Source organism: Camelus ferus, chromosome 2, assembly GCF_009834535.1.
Source record: "Camelus ferus isolate YT-003-E chromosome 2, BCGSAC_Cfer_1.0, whole genome shotgun sequence".
NCBI lineage: Eukaryota > Metazoa > Chordata > Mammalia > Artiodactyla > Camelidae > Camelus > Camelus ferus.
This window is the reverse complement of record NC_045697.1, coordinates 118,839,681-118,861,121: the sequence shown is the minus strand read 5'-3', so window position 1 is coordinate 118,861,121 and position 21,441 is coordinate 118,839,681. Positions and strand designations below refer to the sequence as shown.

General features: G+C 46.9%; 1 pseudogene; it reads right to left on the bottom strand.

Annotated features, from left to right (window-relative positions):
- LOC106731171 overlaps window positions 1-21,441 on the bottom strand; it is a 90,849-nt pseudogene that overhangs the window by 46,006 nt on the left and 23,402 nt on the right.

Here is a 21,441-nt window from a genome sequence, read left to right as displayed (position 1 = left end):
CGGGGCTCTGACCTTTAAGGACGGTAGCTCTTCTGCACTTACATTGAGAGAGCAAGTTGCAAACCTCAGAATAAGCTTTGTTTTGTTGGAGGTTTACAAGGACAGCATGACCTGACCCACATGGATGGCTGAAAGAACAAAGAATGCCTGCAGCAAGAAGTTTGCAACAACCAACCACACCCTCTCCCCTGTTTTGTTTTGTGAATAACATGAGCCTGTATTCTGACTGGAGCAGGATGGCTATCCAAGACATTAGTCTGTCATCCTCTGGGTCTGCCGGCCTTTGCAAATAAACTCACTATTCGTTGCCCAAACACCTCGGCTGTCGTGCGGCGAGCAGAACGAGTTCCGATTGGGTAACTCTCCCCTGTTTGTCGCAGCATCAACAAAGCTGATGCCAGTGGAGTCCCTTCTATCCTGAAAGGGGTAGCAGTTAATTCTGATGGGAATAGACACTTTACAGATACGAGTCTGCCCACAGGACCTCAGCCAGCATCTCTAAACAATGTTGAAACCACCAATACAGGGTCGCACATGGTATCACCTCAGACCAAGGGACCCACTTTATGTCAAAAAGAGCAGGAGTGGGCAACATGGCCAGGGGACCCACTGGGTCTGATCACATGATCTGGCACCAAGCAGCTGTTAGGACCACACCTCCACCAATGATCCAGTGTCAGCCCAGGACTGAGCTGCCCTCCCCAAGGAAGCTGTGTATATTCACGTCAGTCACATGTATGCAGCGCTCCATCACCGACAGAACTCAGGGCAGAGGAGCAGAAAGGTGAAAGGAGGCCCTACTCTGACCGAGCGACCCACGTGAGGCCCTGGTGCTTCCTGTCCCTGCAGCCTCCGCTTCCCACCCTGGTTGAAAAAGGTGAGAACACTTCTACCAGGGCACATGGCACTCCAGCTGCTATCCGAGCCCTCTGGGATCTGCAGGTCAGCACCTGGACAGGGATGACTCACCGCGAGGCCTGGGAGGAGGGAGACTCGGTGTCGACAGGGAGGGCAGGGAAGGGTGCGGTCTCGGGCTCTGCGTGGCCTTCTCTTGCTGCTCTCCGGCCCTGTGTTGGTTGCGTGGAAAAGTACAGCAGGCAAGACCCAAGAAGGGGATGCTGGCCTCTCCGGGATGAAGGTCAGGGTCATACATCCAGGCAAGACACTGAGACCAGCGGAGGCGCCAAATGAGGGTTAGGGGAACCTACAAAAGACAGAACAGGAGGGGACAATGAGTCCTTAGACAGATAAACCATTGTAAGTTTATCCCAGGAAGTGAGACCCCCCGGGGCGCTGGAGTTGTTGCTCCCAGTGCACACCTGAGAAGTAGATGTGAACGGCGCCTCCAGGACCACCCTCCAGGATCCCAGAGCACATCCCTGGGCTGCAGGCAGCACAGGTACCAGGAAGCAGCTCTGAGGCCAGTCAGAAGGATCACCTCCTCTGAGGATGGTGGCTCCGCCCAGGGTCCTGCCCCCTTCAGGAGCAGCCCCACCTCCAGCGACGGATGGATGCAGGGGCTTTGGGCTCAGCCCTACTGCCCCAACTTAGGACAATTCTGGAGGGCCCTTCCAGCCCGAGAGCTTTGTCCCTTCCCGCACCGCTGCAGATCAGACGCTGACCCTGGGACCCACTGCAATACATGGGAGGCAAGAGGGCCCAAGGCTCCCAACAGCCACTCCCAGCTCAGTTCCACCAGAGATGACTAGTTTCTACATTCAGAAAAGGGGAGGGGGGAATCTAAACTTGACATAGCTTGGCTTTTTCACTCCTCATTTCATGGCAGGAGGTTATAGAGCCAAAGGTTTGTAAGAACCATCCTGTTGTCAGATGAACATGACAACATTGATGGGGAACACACAGCTGCTGCCTTGAAGCCCCCTTTTGTGAGAGAGAAGAAACGACAGTGTGAGTTCCCTCTAGCTCTGAGAATGAGATGTTAACTGGTCCTGCTGTGGAAAATTCATTCAGAAACTAGTCAGCTTTCTTGTTTCAGGGAGGGGGGGAAGGTAATTAGGTTTGTCTATCTATTTTTAATGGTGGGACTGGGGATTGAACCCAGCACATCGTGCATGCTAAGCACATGCTCTGCCACTGAGCTCTACCGTCCCCCCTAGGAAACTAGTCAGAAGTAGAAAGGGCCAAGAATAGCCAAGACAATGTTTGCAGAAGGAAAACAAGAAACAGAGCTTTTCCTACTAGACAGCAACACCTTTTAAAGGTGCAGTAGTAATTAAGGCAGCGCGGTTCCGATGTGAGAAGAAACAGGCCAATGAATGGAAGAACCGTAAGGTGGACTCATACACACGTGGAGACGATTTACAGCAGGGGTGGTGCTTCGGGGAAGGGGGCAGAGGGCGGTCCTGTGAGTAAAGGATGCCAGGGCCACTGAATACAGACCACTTAAAAAAGAAATGGAAACAAATGTGATGCTACCTCATACAAAAGTCAACTGCTGAGAGGGGGCAAGGAAGCAGCTGGGGTTATGAAGAAGGCAACATCGAGGATCTGACTGTGACGGTGGACACACAGACCTACATAGGTGAGAAAATTGTGTAGACCCTAATTCACACACACACACAAATGAGTGCAAATGAAACTAGGGAAGAAAGCCCGTGTCAATGTCCTGGTTGTGAAGGTTTACAACATTTCCTCAAAATGTCACCATTATGTGAAGCTGGGAAAAGTGTAAAGAATCTTTCTGGATTTTTATTATTATATTTTTATTTATTACTTTATTTGGGGGGAGGTAATTGCATTTTTATTTATTGATTTTTAATGGTGGTACTAAGGATTGAACCCAGGACCTCGTGCTTGCTAGGCACACATTCTTCCACGGAGTTATCCCCTCCCCCTCTGGACTATCTCTTAAAACTGCATGGGAATCTGCAATTAACTCAATACAATTTTCTATTAAATTCAAGGTACAGGCAGACCTCAGAAATACTGCAAGTTCAGTTCCAGACCATGTGGTAAAGCAAATGTTGCAATACAGCAAGTCACACAAAGTTTTGGCTTCCCAGTGCATGTAAAAGGGACCCCTATACTTCACTGTAGTCTATAGATGTGCAAGAGAGTTGTCTAAAAAAACAACATGCACACCTTAATTTAACAGTATGTTTGGTGGGAAGAGGGCAGAGCTCAGTGGTAGAGCTCGTGCTTAGCATGCACGGGGCCTGGGTTCCATCCCAAGTCCCTCCATAAACAAACAAACAAACCTAATCCCCCCCCAAAATAAAAAAAATATTTTCTTGCTAAAAACTGCTGACCATCACCTGACAAGGCAGGATTACCACAAATCTGTAATTTGTAAACTAACACAGTATCTTCAAAGTGAAATAAAGCAAAGCACAGTAAAACACCGTACACTTGTAAGTTAAATTTTAAATGCAAAAGGCAAAACTACATGCGTGTGCCCCGGGAGACTGCTACAGACTGAGCTGTATCCCTTCCCAAAGTTCCTTTGTAGAAGCCCCACCCCCAGTGGGGTTGTACCTGGAGAGGGGGCCAAATTAAGGTTAAGCAAAGTCCTCAGGGTAGAGCCTTAATCTAATAGGACTGGTGTCCTTCTAGGATGAGACACCAGAACCGCTCTCTTCCCCACCCCTCCACTCCTCCTCCTCAGCTCATCCAAGGCCATTTGGACCCAGAGAGAAGGCAGCCATCTGCAGACCAAGGACAGAGGTCACTCCAGAAACCACCCACAGTGGCACCCTGGAACTTGAACTTCTAATCTCCAGAACCGTGAGAAAATAAACGTGTTATTCTGTTATTGTATCCTGAGCTGATAAATACAGAAACATACACAAGACTGTTCAGTGTCATATTCATTACACTAGCCCAAACTGGAGAAAACCCAAAAGCCCATCAATTTCAGGATGGATAAATGATTAGTGATATAAATGTATATATACGAGCATAAATACAGTGAAAGACTACACAACAAGGAACACAGGACTATAAACCAACTATACTTCAATTAAAAATAAAAAAAAATAAAGGAAAAAAAAGACTACACAACAAGGAGATAAATGAAACACAACTACAGGCAATAAAATGGATCAATCTCATAAACCATGCTGAATAAAGTGATGGACACAACATCATCCAATATGTATTTTTCTACTTTTTCAGAAATAAAGTAAAACTTACATATAATGTGCAGGAGCGAATGCTTAGATGATGAAGCTACAAACAGAAACAAGGAAGTGATTACTATAAAAGATATTAGCATTTCTCTAACTGGTTTTAATAAACTGTTACAATGTATTTGGTATTCACTACAATGATAAAAGGGCACATGGCGTGGGACCCTGGACTCCAGTCCCAGCTGCCTGTGTGACCGTGAGCAAGTTGCTTCGTTTCTCCATGTCTGAATTTCAAGGCTGTAATCAGGGGATCTATCTCATGGGGACATTTTGAATATTGATAATATCACATATCTAAAGCTGAACAGGACCTGGTACTTAAGCTCTCAGATGTTAGCAAATATATTTTTTAAATGTTCTAGCCACTTTTAGCATTTAAGAGAATCTATCAGATTTGTGATTTAGTTAAATTGTACAAGTTTCATTCAATATATACATTCATTTAAAAATTGGAGCAAATTACACTTGTAAAAGTGTAAGTTTTGGTTTATCAGGTGTGAGAGCAGTATACAAGTATTTAACGTTTCTTCCTTAGAGAAATGTTGATTAATAGTCACAGATTAAGTAATCAGAGTTCAAGGAAGGTGTAAATAAGAGTATTCTTGGCAGTTTGGTACAGCCATTATGGAAAACAGTAGGGCAATTGCTAAAAAAGCTAAATATATACTTACCATTTGATAAAGCAATCCCACTCCTGGGCGTTTTACCCAGAGGGAACCATAATTTGAAAAGATACATGAACCCCAACGTTCATAGCAGCACTATTTACAATAGTCAAACATGGAAGCAATCTAAATGTCCATCAACAGGTGACTGGATAAAGAAGTTGTGGTATATATACAATGGAATACTACTCAGCCATAAAAAATAAAATGCCTGCAGCAACTTGGATGGACCTGGAGATCTTCATTCTAAGTGAAGTCAGAAAGAGAAAGAAAAATTCCATATTTTATCACTTATGTATTTAGTCTTTAAGGAAAGACAAATGAAGTTACTTACAAAACAGAAAGACTCACAGACATGGAAAATAAGCTTATGGTTACTGAGGGGAAAGGGGGTGGGAAGGGATAAATTGGGAGTTTGAGATTTACAGTTACTGCTACCATATATAAAATAGCGAAGGTCCTACTATATAGCACAGGGAACTGTATTTAATATCTTGTAGTAAACTATAATAAAAAGAATATGAAAAAGAATATATGTATGTATGTATGTGTATGACTGAAACATTACACTGTACACAAGAAATTGACACCACATTGTAAACTGACTATACTTCAATTAAAAAAGAGAGAGTGAGTATTTTTTCTCTTCAGGCAGAAGGAATCTCTCCACAAGGCTCCCAGAGTCCTGCCCTGTGGGCCTCCTGTTACATATGCTCCTCCTTCCAGAAGCCGGCCCCTCCTCCAGGGCCCTGGGTTTGCCTCCCTCTTGCTTTCACAGGGCTTGAGGGCCGCTATCATCCCCACCTGCCTCTCGGTTGTTAGCCTCTACCTCCGCAGCATCACACCCAGCCACCATCCAGCCCTGTTCTACAGGGGGAAATAAACTCATTGTTGACTCAGTGCCCTCTCCATCACCAGCTATTTCTCTTTTCTCCACCTCTTCAAAGATTACCCAGGTTTAACCATCCAGGAGCATCAACTTCGCTTACCAAACACATCCACTAGATATATTCCACATGCGTTTCCATTTAAATTCAATTCCCTCCAAACTGGCTTCGAAGAGCTGACAGCTGCAGCTGAACTGTTCTTGAAAAGCTAGCAGAGAGTGGGGGGGTATGCCAACCAAGGAACAGTTGTTTGCCTTCACCTGCCTGGACTGCTGGGCTGCATCCCCCCAAACAGGTATCCCCCTCCCTGATGCTCCCCCCTCTTCCTGGTGGGGACCCAGACAGGAAAGGCCACCTTGATTCCAGAGCCGGGGTACTGGGGACTCCTCAGATTCCATCACCCCCTCCCCTAACACTATGAGGAGCTGAAACCAGTTTTTGAAATTGTCTTTTTTTCTTTTCCCCATCATAACCTGGAAAGAACACTGACCAAGATGAAACCAATGGGTTGTTCTCTCCCTTGCCTTGAGACCACTGGCACTCTCTATGGAGTGTCTGTCTCTCTAAGTAAACTTGCTTTCTCTTAAACAAAACAAAAAAAGACGAAATCAATAAAGATCATTTACTATAAAACCACTGAAACTTTCCTTAAAAGCTTGAGCTTGTGATAACTTGAAGGTGACAGAATTTAGGATGGTGGTCCCTACTCCCATCGTCATCCGCATCTTTCATGGAGCCTTAGCCTCCTGGCCTCCATCTACCAGCAATGCCGCCCTGTGGTGAGGTCCGCCACCAGCCGACCTCTGGATAAGGGACTCAGGACCGGCCGCAGCCTTAAACCGAGCACCCCGAGGCCCGCGCAGATTTTAGCACCCGTCTACCCGGGCTCTGGCTGAAATAAAAAGAAAGCAGCTGGTTGGGTGCAGGCCTTGAGGAAATGACCCCAGAACTATGGTTTTCAAACTCCGGTGTTTATCAGAATTACCTGGAGGGCGTGTTAAAACACAGATTACTCGGTGCCACCCCTAGTTTCCGATTCCATGGGTCAGGGTGGGCGCCCCAGTTTGCAGCTCGAACAAGCTCCCAGGTGGTGCTGATTCTGCTGGTCCGGGGACTACTATGCTTGGAAACCCGCTGTCCTGGTTATCTAAGTGGTAGGGCAGGCCTGCAAGAGACTCCGCAGAAGACATCCCCTAAAGATGCTGCTCCGAGGACCCTCGCCCCAGAGTGCACAGATATGCTAGATTTTCACCTTTGGGTCTAGCCACCGACTCCTTCCCAAACTCTTCTCGCTCTCCCTGCTCAGGAGCCCGGACCCACACCCAGGGGGTTTTTAAGACTTGGTGGCTGTTTTCGAAACTGCCCGAGGCCCTCAGACTAAAGAACTGAAATGAGCCGCAAAGATACGGGGAGCGAAATCCACCTTCCCGGGCTCCTGGGCAGAGGAAGCATTCCCTGCTGGGGCCCCTGAAACCCCTACCTCGGTTGTCGCCGATCCGAAGCTGGAAAGACATCGCCACGATGAGGAGCATTGTAAGATACTGGTAGAAGGGCGGTCCAATAATGAAGATCAGGACTCCGCATCCTGGGACCGCGCTCACCGCGAGTGAGACCCCGAACCACCGGTGGAGCGCTGTGATCAGTTCGCCGTCCTGGCCTGCGGAGGGGAGGGGAGGGGTGCTGAGCCTCGGGGCCCAGGGTCAGGAAGGGAAGGGGCCTTCGGGGTCGGAGTCCGCCCAGACTGGCCCAAGGAGGGTCCAGGATTCTGGGGAACTTCGGGGGCACGACAGAGACCCACCCTTGAGGAGTGACGTGGGCGGCACCAGACCGGATGCGACCTGCGGGCATCCGAGGGCGCGGGCTCCCGGCTCACTCACCGAACAGCACGGGCAGCATCCACAGCTCTGCGTAGAGGATCTCTGGTTTGTGACTTGCCTGTCCTCTCGAATCTACCTCAGACTTAGGGCGCGAGGAAGCCCCAGGCACCGGAGCAGTGCCGGGAGCAGCATCTGCCCGTGGCGGGGTGCAGGGAGGGAGGGAGTTGGGGAGGGCGGCCTCCTCCTGCCCGGCCTGCCCCGCCCCTCACGCGCCCCCAGACCTGCATCCCCGGGGCCGGCCGCCGCGTCCCACCTCAGCCGCCGCTTCCCCAGGGGCCGCCGCAACTGCCGCGTCCCCCAGGGCCACCGCGTCCCACCGCAGCCGCCGCGTCCCAGCGCCTCTCTGAACCAGCGATCCCCGAGCAGGGACGCTGTCAGTCACCAACTCTGCGGGCTAAGGGGCCTGGAACAACCCCCAGGACCGCTAGGCTGGAGTTTGCCAGGGTCTCTGGCCAGCTGCACAGATGGGGCTCCTTGGGTGCCAAGTGGAGGGAATCCGGGAATGGGAGCAGGGGATGAAGCGGGGCGGCGGAAGAACGGAACCCACGCGGCCTTGGAAGACTCCACCATCCTCAAAGCCTCCATGTCTCCTAGAAGGCCCTTCTCCCCAGGCTGTCTCCCCCAGCCCGAGGAACCACACCTGCCCACCACGGGGGAACCTGCAGCCGCTCACGGAGCGGGCGGTGGGACCCTGAGCCCAGCTGAGTGCCTGCCCCCACCATTCAACACCTCTTTCCGGAAAACGAATGCTCCAATACCTGAAACAACTTGTTTGGAGAGAGGAAAACTTGCATGATGTGATGAAAATGGTCCTTGACCTCTTTGATCTTCCTGCCTAGAACCTATAATCCCACTCCAATCATGGCGAAAACCTTACACGATTTCCACGAGGGGCATCCTGTGCGCCTCAAATCTGTCAAGGTCATCAAAACCTATAGAAGCCTGGGAAAATGTCACAACCAAGAGGAGCCTAAGGAGGTGGTGATGATGACAGGCAACGTGGGGGTCCTAGAACAGATAACGAATACATGGTAAAAATTAAGGAAATGGGAATAAGTAGGCACTGCTTCATAATAATGTGTCACTATTGGTTGTTGATTTTAAAGATTATTACCAGTGTGTACAATACACTCTATAAAGGATGCAATGATAGGGAAAACTGAAGCTATAATATGGAACTCTCCTATCTGCTCAGTTTTTCTATAAATCTCACACTGCTGTAAAACGTTAAGATCTAGTAGTAAAATTAAATACAGCCGACCCTTTAACAACACGGGTTTGAAATGCACAGGTCCCCTTGTGCGTAGATTTTTTCAGTATTAAGTAAGCTTGGGAGTTGGCTGACTCCATCTGCTGAGTGGCAGGCAGGGAGGAACTTGGTATACAGAGGGGTGACTCTGAGTTATCAGTGGATTTTCCACTGTGCGGCGGGTCGGTTCTCCTAATCCTGGTGTGGTCAAGGGTCAAAGGTGATCAGGAAACATTTACAAATGAAATGGGACATCTAGACTTTGCCTCTAAACAATCTAAGTGTAGGAAATATAATACAAACAAGATTACTGGTTATTTTGAAGCTGAACAATAGATAGACTGGGCTCATTACACTGTTTCTCTACCTCCTTTTGATCTATTTTTCATAATAGAAAGTTTAATTGAAAGGAATGAGTTAAATCTATATGCCAAGATATGGGAAAGAAAAAAAAGTTTGAGTATGTTATGAAGATAAGTTAGAAAGGGGAGTATTATTTGCCATCTTATATCTTTCCATACTGTTTATATTTGTATTTGTGTGTTTAAAATACAACATTAATTGGATAACTTGGTGCACTTCCTACAAAGGAAGAAAGTCTATTTGAATGACAACGACATTTTTAGTTAATCCTCCAATCTCAAGGTATCTTTTTTAATCCCTAAACAGAGTAATAGGCTTCTGTGTAACAGGCAGGCTATAAATCCGTGAGTTTCCCCCCTTCTGTTTTAGCAGTGTGGTTGGCTTACCTAGCACATGCGGGGAACAGTGTGGCACGCACACTCACCACATTAAAAAAAAAAATCACCTCTTGTTCGAGGAAAAGTTTTGTTTTAAATAAAGTATATCCTTTTTAGGTGCAATGGGAAAGTAAATCTCCCTCCCTACCAGTCTCCTAAACTGTGATCCATGAAGATGATAATGAAATCTGGGGAAATACTTACTATTATTTAAAAAAAAAATTTAACACAGGTACCGGGGATTGAACCCAGAACCTCATGCAAGCTAAGCACGTGCTCTACCACAGAGCTGTACCCTCTCCCCTCTGGGGAGATATTTTAATAAATGAAAAAGTCCAACAAAGAGGGCCATTTACAGAGAATAAAGCTGCCCAGGATGATGAAAGTGCCAGGGAGTTTGGGGTGTTTTTTGTTGTTGGTTGTTGATGTCATTCTTTTTGCTTTGCTTTTGTCACAAACCGTAAAAGACTACCGTGGTGACTGCTGCCCTTCTGTGGAGCCAGGGTTTTAACTTCCATTAAAAAAATAAATAAGTACACTTAATTACCTCCCCCCAAGAATTTTTTTAAAAGCTTTCATTTGCTCTATTCGTGATCCTGTTGACCACTTTGTAATATTTTGTTTTGTTTTTACTTTTTTTTTGGTGGGGGAAGGTAATTAGGTTTATTTATTCATTCATTTATTTATTATTTTTTTTATGGTGGTACTGGGGATTGAAGCCAGGACCTCATGCATGCTAAGCATGTGCTCTACCACTTGAGTTATACCCTCCCCGTCTCCAATTGGTAATGTTTTTATTAACACATTAAAAAAAAGCATTATCAATGCCCTCAAGTGGAGATAAACTGTTCTTATAAATGTAACCCCTGTCTCAGGAATGACAGAGAGAAGCAGTTTCCTCACTCCCTCCACCGGGATCTGTAACCAGGCTATGTCTGTGGGCTTGGCCATCGACCAGCCTCTCTTCTCAATCTACTGCTACAAAGAAGAGACAGGGCTGGACAATGGTCTCTTAGACAATTCAAGTCAATAAAGGGGCAGGGTACAGCTCGGTGGCAGAGTGCCTGCTTAGCGAGCACGAGGTCCTGGGCTCAGTACCCAGTACTGGCATTAAAAATAAATAAATAATCCCACTCCTGGGCATGTATCCAGAGAAAAGTATAATTTGAAAAGACACATGCACCCCAGTGTTCGCAGCAGCACTGTTTACAATAGCCAAGACATGCAAACAACCTGAAATATCTATTGACAGATGAATGGATAAAGATGTGATATATGTACACAATGGAATACTACTCAGCCATAAAAAGTAAATAAAATAATGCCCTTTACAGCAGCATGGGTGGACCTGGAGATCATCATTCTAAGTGAAGCAAATCAGAAAGAAAAAGAAAAATCCCATATGGTATCATTATATGTGGAATCAAAAAAAAAAAAAAAAGACACAAATGAACTTACTTAGAAAACAGAAAGACTCACAGACATAGGGAACAAACTTACGGTTACCAAGGGGGAAAGGGGCAGCAGTCACCATCAGTGCTGGCATGAAGGTTTCTGCAGGGTCGGCAGGTGGGGCAGGTGGAGGGCAGGCTCACGGAGTCTACATCTTGTGTCTTCTGCAACCTGTGATCTTCTGATTCTCTGCTTTGTTACCAATTCATAATCATTCATACAGGTGTGTCAAATTTTAAAATATAAACATCAGAGTTGGTCATTCTAGAAAATGAGCTGGTGTAGACAAATCCTGTTTCCAATATCCTGAGACAACTAGTGTTGATGCACACTTCTCCCCAGTGTGCTTAATTTTAAAGTAAGGATTTAAATTACGGGGGAGGAGGCTATAGCTTAGTGGTAGAGCGCGTGCTAAGCATGCACGAGGCCCTGGGTTCAGATCCCCAGTACTTCTGTTAAGTAAATAAATAAACCAACCTAATTACCTCCCCCTGGACCCCCCACCCCCAATTTAAATTATGAAAAATTTCACACATTCAAAACAGTTGTATAACAAAGACTCATGTACCACCCCCTCCCACTTAAAATGTTAGCATTTTCCACAGTTGCCTCACTACTCTCTTCTTTAAAATAGATACCACTGAAACATCTTTCCTTTCCGTCCCCACAGGGAGTCATTGTCCTGAAGTTGGTGTGCGTCTCCCATGTATGTTCTGCTACTTTCTCCAGTGCATTTGCAGAAATATTCTTTGGCAGTTGGTTTAGAATAAATGGCATCTGATATGCAAACAGTTTTGTTCTTATAATTAGTTATGATGTGTTTGCTTTTTTTTTTAAATCCTGTAAATGGAGAGTGTCAGTCATTTACATAAAGGGGATAATTTTAATGCGCTGAATTCCCTCATTACATCACCTAGGCTCCAACAGTTATCTGAGAGGAGATAATGAATCTAACTTTACTGAATCTTTTTGTTTCTCCAATTTAATGTTAAAAATCAACATAATAACGCGTGCAAGTTGTAAAAAAAGGTCTTGGGGTTATAAAGTAAGTCTCAGTCTCTTACTAATTTTTTTTCAACTGTATGTATTGTGAATATCTTTTAGTTTAAATTGCTTTTCACCTTCTTTAAGGTGTCTTGTTTGTTTTGGGGGAGGGAGGTAGTTAGATTTATTTATTTACTTATTTATTTATCTTTTTTTTGATTTAGAGAGATACATACTGCATGTTTCAGAAGGCTAGAGAAAGGCCATGAGATGTGGCGGTTGTGCGCTCAGGTTAAAGTAAGAGTAGATATAGACTCTGTAGACAGAGTGCGTGTTATCTGGGAAGAAAAGGGAGCGAGAGAGGGAGCGAGAGAGGCCGCGAGGCATGGTGTTGCCAGTTTTTATGGGCTCAGTAGCTTCACATGCCAACAAGTGGGATTCTTATGTATCTTTTAATGTACTGGGGCTTGAACCCAGGTCCTTGTGCATGCTGAGCACACACTGTGCCACTGAGCTACACCCTCCCCCAAGGTGTCTTTTGATGAATAAAGTTCTTAATCTTAATATAGTCAGATTCATCAGCCTTCATGGTAAGTGCACTCCTTGTTCTGCTTAAGAAATCCTTCCCTGCCTTGAGGTCTAGAGACGTTCACTCTCCTTTCCACTAAGAATGCTGGCGTTTCTATCTTAATGTTTAAATCCTTGAATCATCTGGGGTTAATTTTTTTAAATTAGGCATAATATTGGGATATAATTTCATCTTTTTATAAATTGATAGTTTTGTGCTTGAGCCATTCTCTTAAGGCTACATCTCCAACTTGCGGCCTCTTCAAATCATCTCCCTGACATTTCTCAGACTCCTACATGGAGCGTGAGTTAGCCACAAGGCTGCTTTGTGGCTGCCCAATCCCACACTCGCAGCACCCTGCCCACCCCACCCCGTTCTCTGGAGGACCATCTCCACCTTCCCATCCCCTCCCCTCCCCTCCTCCGAATGCTGGTGGGCCCAGCTCTGAATTGACAGGGGTTTCCACTGCTTTGACTCATTTCTTCTGGCACCAGAACCCCTTGGCCTTGGGAATGCGTGAGGGAGAGGATGCTGTCGACTCTTCCCCTAGAAACAAGTGTTTGGGCTTGAACCCCAGAAGGCAGGAATCCAGGTTTGGGGGTGCGACGGACCACACAGGGGCCAAATCTAGTCTAAAGGAGGCTCTGTTTCCCCTTGGCATGCTGGGGCCGGACCCCAGGACTTCACTGCACCAACAACCACTGCAACTTCTGGGGACTGAGGAGTAATTCCTGCCACTTAACAGAGAGGAAAATGAGATTCTGAAATTCATTATCTTTCAGGGTCATAATGGAGGCTCTAAAGTGGCCCCACGGTTCAAGGTCCTTGAAGGCCCTAAGTCTGAACTTTCGAATCTACCCTGATTTCAAAGCTCACATCATGTGCACTGCCTGGCCACTCTGGCCCAAACTGTGTGACCCCGGCTTCCAGCTCTAAAGAAACTTGTTTAGTCATGTAAAAAAAAAAAAAACAACAACATACGGAGGAGAGGGGCAGGTATAGCTCAGGGGTAGAGCACGTGCTCAGCATGCGCAAGGTCCTGGGTTCAATCCCCAGTAGTTCCATTAAAAAACAAAACCAAGCAAAACCACATTGCTGTAAGTAACGCACTAGAGCCACCCGATGAGGGCATGCTGTCAGTGACAGCATGGCTTCAGCGGGCTTTTACGGCCACTTCACATTCAATCAAAACCTGCGGGCTGTTCTTTTGCGACCACCGGTGTATCAGGTGAGATAATGGGCAATGGCTGAAACTAGCAAATGGAAAGGTTATAAACTGGATAGTCAAAACGTCTGGAAGGTCCAGCCCATAGGTGTGAAAAGTTTATAAGCAAATTTGATGTTTCCTTTTATATGTATCCTTGTGCTTAGCGTTTGATATTGTCTTTAAGAATTTGTAAATGATTACTCATTAGCTCTGTTATCAATCATAAGTAAACTATTGGAGAATAAAAAACTATGAAAATGACATCTACTATAGCGTCATGAGACAAATATAAATATAATTTAAGTAAAATTTTTTCTTTTTATTTCAGAGACAGATCACCTGGCTTGAAGATGATATTAAACCTAAAAGTACTGCCAAGGAATTTTGTATACTTCCAAGTGATACGCACCACTCATGAGCATAAGGGTCTTGGTAAGTCAAATGTTCATCAATTTCTGAGTTCTTCAATATTATAACAAATGGTTAAGTTGCTCAAGGATTTATCACAGCTACCTATTTTGTAACACGGGTCCTATGTAATAAATTCTAGAGTCAATACACCCATGTGACCCCAAACCACTATTTGTTTTCTCTGGCTGTGCAGGGATATTACAGTCAACTATGTGACTGCTAAAGATCAGCGCAGGCTGAGTGCTCCTTTACACGGCATCCACACCCAGGTCCGCACTCACAGCTGGAGAGCAGCAGCCGGCAGGGGCCCGCATCCCTGGGGAACGTGTGCAGCGGCAGGGGCGCTCTGCGTTTATGGTGAGCCTGCCAGAGAGCCAAGCATCACTGTCGTGCTCAGCCAGTGACAACCTAGCAAAGGCCCCAAGCAAAGCTGGAGCGGGCACGCCGCCACAACGTGGTGGGCAGGAGGGTTAGGGGTCACCACAGGGAGGGGCACCCTCCATGCAGGAGACTATTGGTTGTTTTTGTATTGTGTTACTTTGTTTTGCTTTTAACTATCTGAAGCAGAGAGAATTTCCATTAGTAGAATTCCTAAGTGTGTCAAGAAATAAACCCCAGTAAGAGAGGAAACATATTGAAACAAGGTGTCCTTGTGTCCCTATGTCCTTGTTACAATCTGTTTGATGGAATTAAATCCTCCCTTCATTTTGAAAGCGATGTATTTGCCTAAGTAAGTATACTGTCAAGTTAATCCACTTGCAGGGAGGATTTCCTATTTGGCCATCTCTCCCATTCGACGAGGCAGATGGTGGCTGCTCTAAATGTGCTTATTGACTCTTTCCAAGTAGGCAACCCTGGGGTCAGAGTTTCTATAAAGGACCCCAGGACCGAGCATGTCTCTATTATCATTTGCTGACGCTCACCTTCATTTCAGAGTCTTGTTTATATCCCTTTAAGACTGACGAGGAAACAGCCATTTTAAACTCCAGTTTTCTAAATGTAACTAACTCAGCAGCAGAGTTCCCTTTCCTGGCCTCTTCTGCTGTTGTTCCCAGCCTGCCAAAACTGTTATTTCCCTGAAACTTTAAAACTCTCTGACCTCCTGCTTATTTGGTTATGAATCTGTACCTTTGTGCTGTGGATACTTGTTTCCCATATGAGTTACAGATCCTCCTTACTGCCACAAATCACCTGCAGTTAAAAGTTCATGAGCCTGTACGCGGGGGGAGGGAGGTGTGCTTGGAAGCTGCTGGTGGTGTTCGCTGAGCCAGGAGGGCACAGGGCCGTTATCCGAGGTGTTGGAAAATCACCTTCCACTGAGGCATGCTGAATTTGAAATGCTGCTTTCAAGAGGAGATATCCCACGGGCAGGTGGCTCCAAGAATCTGGTGCCTAGAAGGGAAGTTCAGGGTTAGAAATAACATGTGGGAATCCTCAGGCATGGATATGGCTTTTTAAGGTCCTGGGAACAGATGAGCTAAGCCAGCGGGGAAGTGGAAACTGGGTAAAGTGATGGGGAAGCCCTGAGGCAAAAGGAGCAGAATGAGGAGAGGCCGCATCAAGAGCAGGGCAGGAGGTGCAGGAAGGAGATATGATGCTGCAAAGTCAGTGAGAGACAGACACCCTTAGAACAGAGAGGACTCGGATGTGGGAGGGCAGGGTCCAGAGGGCACTGTCCTGACCCCAGTGCAGGATGGGCAGAGAGACTGGCTTAGGCGCAGGGTACTCTGTGGTATGTACTTTTACATAGTTGAGTAATTCTCCACAAATCCCATGTTTATCCTTTCCACTGAGTTTCCATTTAAAGAAACCTTCTGAGACAGGGAATTCAATTGACCAGACCCAGCCTTTTCCTGACTCATCCTGCTCACTCATCATCACTTTGTTGCACTATGTCAGGCCTGGCAAGCCACTCAAGACCCAGAACTGTGCCAACAGGAGAGCTCCTGCCTTCGAGGACCTCATGCTCCAGGCAGGGATGATGGGCCTTGAACTAACAATGAAGGTGAAAACCCGCCATGTCTGATCCGTTGACTGCTACTGACTGGACAAGACAGTAATGCGTGGCTCTTCCAGTGAAAGCTGAGAGGACCAAGGTACCTGCACTTAAGAGAAAGAGTAAGAGTGGGAGGAAAGCAAAGGGCCGGGCAGAGGCTGTGGTGTGCAAAATTAAAGGCATGGCATGGATCTCAGAATTATTTTGACACAAGGTCTGTGAACATGCTCACGTGAGACTGGCCTAGGAGGTAAGAGGCTGGCTAGGTTTTTGGAGAGTTCTACTGCCACCTAGGACCTCAAGTCAGGAAGGAAAGTCTGTGACTATTTGAGACATAGATGTACGTTTGCCATTCTTATCTGTAACGGGCAGATAGTGACCTGGAAAAGATGATGGGACCACAAAGGAGGCTTACTCTCCAGCGCCAACTTTCCCACCGTCAGAAGAGTTAGTGGAAAAGGAAAACTCCTGGACAAGGGCGTCGAGAGCCAGGGAGAGAGGCCTCTGGGAGCAGAATTAACGCTTAATCAGACGCTCTCCTCTCAGGGAGCACAGCCCACCCAGGCTCTGCCCACCGGGACCTCAGAATGGCTGCAAACCAGCGGGCTGATGGTGACTTTCCTGGCCCTTCTCTGTGCTTGTAGCCTTACTGTACATGGGGCAGGGATTAGGCAGCTTTCCTTTTTAGTTTATTAGAGGATGCTGGATCAGGGAAAGCCATGTTCAAACTTGATACGGAGAGCAGCACACATACAGGTCACCTTGACATTCGGGATGGGACTGGTGGACCTTTTGTGTTGCCTCAACTGAAGAAAGGAGGAGTGTGTCTTTCCAGATGAGCAAGAGACAGACAAAGTATTTGGCAGCTAGATCCAGGTCATGGTGACCATTGGTGCTGTTCACCAAACACTGCAGCATCCCTCCCTGTGGGCACGTGGTTCATTCACACGCCCCCTCCCCAGGTCCCGAGAGGCTGTGAAGCAGAGGCCCTTCTGAACACTGTGTGGGTGCAAAAGGTGGAAAGGAGAGTGGAACACAGTGTTGAGGGCTGCAGTGCTCACATGAGAAGGTGACTTAGAGCCAAGACCTCAGTGAGTGCAGAGTGAGCCACGCAGACAGAGGTGCCCCTTGCGGGAGCCCGGAGCAAAGGCAGCAGCAAGGTCAGAGGCATTCCTGATGAGACAGGAGCAATGCACGGTGCAGAACCAACCGGTGGGGCAGGGGAGCAGGCCCCGTACCTCCTTGATGGTAGGCTTCTAGCCAGTGATGGTTTCTGACTACGTAACAGGCCGTGTTTGCACAAAGATGAGAACACACTCAAAACCTTAAATAAAATTCAGGATGTGAGCCTGGCTGGTGTGGCACATGCAGGTGCCCATGGGGATTAGTTCCCCCTTCCCTTTAACACTGGTTTATTGGGCAAAGGACTGAGGAGAGAAGGATGAAGCTGTGCTCCCCAGCAGGGCCAAGGCCCCCCGGTGATGCGGGCAATGATACCCAATAGAGAATGTTCTCTGTAAAGGCCCCAACTGTATTTTGGAAAGAACCTAAAAGCATCCAGGTATTTTTCAATCCCAATATTGTAATGGGGATATTGAAACTCAAACAACTTGAAGAAATTTACCAAAGTTCCTCAATGTGTAGTTTGAATTCCGGGACCCCAAGGAAAAATTTCCAAGTGGATCTGTTTATTGTGTGAAAATGGTAAAATAAAAAGTCTCTTGCTAAACAAATAATTCTCTTTCATGCCCTTTCTCCCCTTATCTTCTCTGCTTTCCATCCCCATTAATGTACAGATTATGTCCCTTCACGGTACATTTTAAAATGCAGATTCTAATAGGTAAGCCATAGAGTCAGAGAGGCCGCGTTACTTGAAGCCACTCCTGCGAGGCCCAGATGCCCTGCCCCTCCCAGGCGCTGATCACTGGGGTGGAGACAATAATGACTTTCTGCCCCAGGTGGATGGGAAACCAAGGCCGAAGAGATTAAGTAACTTTTATGAAGTCACACACCTGCTAAGGGCCAGTAGTTCCAAACTGTAGTCAAACTTTGCTTCCCTGGACGTGATGGAGCCCCGCTGCAGCAGCTGCAGGCTGGCGGCCAGACGTGGGGGCCGCCGTGACACTGCTGCAGAGAGAACCCCAGCGCAGAAGCCACTCCACTGGTGCCCCGTTTACAAACTGTGCAAAGTGATTCCCTTCCTGGGCCTTTGATTCCTCCTCTGTAAAATGGGAGAGTTGGGTTAGATGAAATGTAAAAACTCTTCTGACTCGAACATTTCATATTTCCAAATCCCGGCCTGGAGTTAGCTTTTCAGTGTTGGAAGTAATTTTTCTTTAGGAAACTGTTTTCCTGTAAGGAAAGGGATCATACCAGGATGCTCTGGGGTGGGGCCTGCAGGGATTTTGGGGCCTTCTTTTTATCTGGAACTCCTGCCACAAACTCCAGCTCAGGAGGGCGTAATGCACATGGCCTGCCTGGTGCCTGGTCTGGATGTTTTATTGTGTCTACATTTGCCGAACGGTTGGAGAAACAACTTCCCACCCACAAAGAAATACTTTTCTGTCTCTCATAAACATCTTTGTAACTGCATTAATCATCTTTCCTTTCTGCAGAGGAAAAAAAACATCCTTACAATGTCATCTAAAACACCATTTTACATAATTCAGAAATAGCTGGGAAATTAATGTGTGTGAAATACCAGTAAATGTAACAGGTGAGAAATATATAAAGTCCCCAAATTTAAACCTCCATGCTTGTGAAGCACCTGTGCTCATAATTTGTTTTAATAATTTGGAGCATTTAATGATTCCTATATAGGCCATTAGTGCCTGCAGCACGTGGAACATTTTAACAAAACACAAGAAAAAGCATGATGCTTAATGTTATCTACCTGTAACTTCTAAAACACTAGAATGTTATTTCTAATGCTTTTCTCCTTTCCTTTACCAGAGAAGAGGGCCAAATGGAAAAATGACAGATTAATGAAGGAGAGGGACTTGGTGACAGGAGGGGGCGGGAGTCACCCACTCCTGGGCACAGGCTCGCTCCCTCAGTCCCAGCAGGTCAGGACATCGCCTGGAACGGGACAGAGAAATACATCAGTCCTGGAAGTCACCGGCAGTTTTCTTTATAAAATGGTAATCACAGGCCCCTGCCAATTAAAGGTTGTTCAAATGTCTCATCTCAAAATATATAATATGCAGTGCTGATTAGAATAAAGCCATCTTTATTTCTTCCTTATCAGGTTTGGGCACATTCCAAAAAAAAATATATATATTTTTGATGTTACTTCCTCCAGGTCGCCCTGGGAAACTAGGCTTTGCAGCTGGCCTCTGCTTCTCCCCGGGCATCTGCCTTCACGTCCGTGGCCTCCACGGGCCACGCCTGCCCTGCGTGCAACCCTGGGTTCCTGAACATTCTCCCGCCTACCCCAGGCCTTCCAGCTTTGGGAAGCTGTTCACCCACTCCACAATGTGAGTCCTACTCTGTGCTGGGCATGGTGCTAGGTTTATATAAGGACAGATGCAACGCCCTGCCTTCAGGAGTGCAGGCCTGCAGTGTGGAGAGCATGCGATGCCCCACTCAGAGCCCAGGCGAGGGGAGGGCAGGCTCCAGGAAGCCAGAGAGGAGGAGCTCCTCCACTCTGGAGGAGCAGGCAGCTCTGCACAGACGGCCCCCCATCTGGTCCTCGGACCACCAGGCAGCAAGTGGACAGGTGAAGGGGTTACCAGTCAGGGAGGACTGTATCACAGCAGAGGAGTGAGACCATTTCAGGCATGGCAGATTGTGAAAAGTATTCGTTACAGGGATCTCCTGGTAAAAGCAGCAGGGGACGTGACCTCAAGATGCAACAGGGGAGCACAGCGCTCTCCTGAGCAGGTCCAGGACTTGTCACCTGATTCCTGATATTAATCAACCTAGGGCCCTTTTTAGGAAAAGGATATAAAAATATAAAAACAACATTAAATGCAAATATATATATGTGTGTGTATATATATACACACTTATTTTGCATGAGAAAAAACAAATACTTAACAATTGCAAATGCCACAAAAAGTCACAAAATTTGGGAAAAAACAGATTTTATTTTCATTTGCTAGCTGGCCTGTCGTCATCATTCTCATGTGTCCTACCTCTTTTTTTTTCCCCCTGAAGGATGCAGGTGGTCTCTAGAAGCTGGAAAAGGCAAGGAAACGGATTGTCTCCTCTGGCCCCAGAAGGAATGCAGCCCTGGGGGCACCTTGATTTCAAGCAGCAAGATAATAAACTTGTGCTGCCTCAAGTCACTGAGTTTGCACTCACTTGTTAGAGCAGCAATGGGAAACTCTTACTGTTGTGAATTCTGCACCTGACACGTTAGTTATTCCCTGTGAAAGAACGCCTTCAGCCTCCCTCCAGCTGCGTTTTCCTGGTGGGCTTGCGAACAGCTTGTCCACTTAATCCTACCTTGAGGATTAGAAGAGAAAAGAAGAAAACACAGTGAGAGCTCAGTGCTAGTTATCTTCGTTCTTAGGGCAGCGTGCTGGTTATTGTGCCAATATCTGACACTACATCTAACACCAGTGTGTGTGTGTGTTTTCCAACATCATTCAGTCCTCTGACACTGACTGGATGTCCAGCAGTTCGATTCAGCTTAGGAGCTGTCTGAACTTGGTGCAGACTCCATGGGCTAAGGACTCGGTCTCACCACGCTACCCCCCTGCAGACACCAGCTGCAAAGGGGGTGCCCGGGATGCTGGTGGTTCTTCCTGGCCAACCACGAACTAGTGGATTCCCATGACCTTCCCCTGTAGGTTCAATACTTGTTGATAATGACTCACGGAACTCAGGTGAACACTTTATTTGTTTACATTATAAAGACTGTCTCAGGAACAGCAGGTTGTCTCCAGTTGAGTTCCCCTAGCAGGCCTTGGAGCGCCACTAAACTGGATGCTCTGGCAAGGGTGACGGTGGGGCATTTGAACTTTTCGGCAAGCTCCCAGCCCAGGCATTTGAATGGAGGGTCATGTTGTATGTTTCTTTTTTGGAACTTGGAAGCCCCAGGAATTAAGGGTAGCAATTAGGTCCTGTGGCTTCCCTCATTTTGGCTAGCCAGCAGGGTATCACCCATGCAGGCCAGCACAATGCGCTGAGGGTGCAGTTCCCGCCAGGGGTCAAGGATGGTTGCCAGGGCCTTTTGGCACCCTTCTGAAGAGAAAGCCATGCCCTGGAGAAACACAGTCCATGGGGAGCGTGGGGCTGGACCCTCGCAGTT